Source organism: Mesocricetus auratus, unplaced genomic scaffold (assembly GCF_017639785.1).
Source record: "Mesocricetus auratus isolate SY011 unplaced genomic scaffold, BCM_Maur_2.0 contig_6889_pilon_obj, whole genome shotgun sequence".
NCBI classification, from domain to species: domain Eukaryota; kingdom Metazoa; phylum Chordata; class Mammalia; order Rodentia; family Cricetidae; genus Mesocricetus; species Mesocricetus auratus.
The window spans coordinates 1-2,282 of record NW_024432529.1 but is presented as its reverse complement, the minus strand read 5'-3'; the positions used below and the strand labels follow the sequence as shown (position 1 = coordinate 2,282).

The 2,282-nt window shown below is 49.5% G+C and overlaps 1 pseudogene; it reads right to left on the bottom strand.

Moving 5' to 3' along the window:
• Nucleotides 1-1,100: 1,100 nt before the first annotated feature.
• On the bottom strand, nt 1,101-2,278 carry LOC121138357 (annotated as a pseudogene).
• Between the last annotated feature and the right edge of the window lie 4 nt (nt 2,279-2,282).

The window sequence follows — 2,282 nt, the reverse complement described above, 5'->3', positions numbered from 1 at the left end:
GTTCCAGGGAGGAAATGTAGACTTCGATTATATTTATAGAGGGACCAGGAGATCTTAACAAGCCAGTATGTAAAGAAAGGAGAGGAAGTAAAGGTTAATACAACAGGTGGGACATTTAGAGACTAATACAGAAATTAAAAACAAAGCTTGGCAATCATTAGCAGAAAAGAAATACATATTTGTTTTATTGACACCACCAGGCTTAAACTTGTGTCAAACAAGTAAACCTTGTGAATAGCACCATGGTTATGAGTCTAGCCTGTGATACCAAACCACTTTACAATTTAAAGTCAACAGGGGGCCATATGCCTCACATCTGTGATCCTTACATACAAAATCAGACTGGAAAATTAAGCCTGCATAGTTATGAATCCAATTTGTTCCACTATAACCAGTCCACACACACAACTGGTTCTGTATATACTCTAGAGCTGATCATGACAACGTTTTAAAAAGCTGTAAGAAATAGATTTCTAACTAGAGAAGTTGCAAGTTTCAAAAGGGTACGGAAAAATTAAATCTGAGTCATCCCTCCTTTTCTACTCAAAGAAATAGACTTTCTGTAAAAATATATACAATTTTTACAGACAAATCCAATTTATATGCTGTTTTCCTTAAAAATTGAGGCTTTTCAGTTTTGTAACTAATTAGTGAACCTTAAGTCAAGTACTTTTGGCCATTACTAGGCTAATAAATTTAAGATTATCATCAAAACCAAGCCCAAGTAGACAGGACTGCGTCCTGAGCACTTGGACTTCGTCAAGAAGTACTCCTGGGAAAGCTCAGAGAGCCTTTCACATTCTTGTACAGTACTGCAGCTTCCTAGTCATGGTCTGGTTACTTGCAGCTTAAATCCAACTTACACAGATCACCGCCATTGTTAGTGCTTCTCTCTCAACACTACAGGAGTGGAGTGACAGACTGCACATTTAGTAAGTTCTATGACTAGCCTGAGGACTGGCCACTCTTCTAGACAACGAAATCAAGTCTGTTCACCTACCCACTTCCATTCATTCAATCTACAAGTCCTCCTCCATGGCCTCCCAAAGTTTGCTGAGTGAAAACTTGGCTTCTTTCAGATAGTAACTCTTCAAGAGGGAGCACTTCCCCATGTATTTATTCTTGTTAGCCACAATCCTGTAGCCACTTGCTTGCTTTCTGGCTATGTTGCTAGAGTAGAACTCCTGGATTGTTAAAGCCCGGGCAGCTTCAAGTCCAACTTCATAAATACATTTGTTTTCACAGAAGCAGGTGGTTTGGTGGCTGGAGTTAAGAGTCCCCTACTGCACACATAAGGCTATCTTATTAGATATGCCAGGCCAGCCCCTACTCCAGCCACACCCGCAAAAGCCAGCAGCACATTTCTGATGCCGCCTTCTAGGTCCTGTACGTGGAAGAACTCCACAAACCCATCCCAGCCTCTTTGTTTGACCAGCCAGTCCCGTTTTGTCCTGACAAGAATGTCTGTGATACTGTCTGCTAATGGTTCGATGCAGCTTTCCTGGTTTATGCTCTTCAAGTGTTTGGCCACATAGGCACCAAAAGAAATAAGAGTCACAATCCTGCCCCAGTTTGTTACGCCATCTTTGAAAACATGGACCATCACTCGAGAAAAATATTTGACATCGTCTTCGTTTTTAATGTCCATTTTCCGAAGCATGCCCTGGAAGGCCGTCTCGTGGTTGCGCTGCACCCCGTCGCCCACGCGCCACAGGGTCTCCAGCGCCCTCTGGCCTGCCGGGCCCGCCTCGCCCAGCGGCTTCGCGTCCTTGACGCCAGCCGCCTGCTCGCGCAGGTAGCGCGAGATAATCTCGCGCGACTGGCAGTACAGCTCGTCGTTCTCCTCCCCTCCTCCTCGGCCGGCAGCGGCGTGGAGGCCAGCAAGCCTTCGGCGGCCGTGCTCTTCGCCGCCTCGCTCACACGCTCCAGCAGGGGCAGCGCGGCCGGCCGCTTGCCGAGCGCCTCCGGCTCATAGCCGTCCAGTTCGTCCTCGAGAGATATGATGGCGGCGGCCGGCGCGGCCATCTCCTCGGGCGGCACGGCGAGTAGACCGTAGAGCGGGCGACCTGAGCAGCCTCCTCTCTTCTGACGCGGTGACTTCGGGGTCCTCCGTGCCCACGGGAGGCAGCTGCACCACCACCTGTGCGCCGGGCAGCAGGCCGGCCTCCCCTCCCCCCTCACACCCTGCCTTGGCCTCCTCGGCCATGAGGCGCGCCCCGGCCTGAGAGCCACCGCCCGCACCCAGGCTGGCGCCGCCTCAGTACAGGTTCAGGCCTATCACC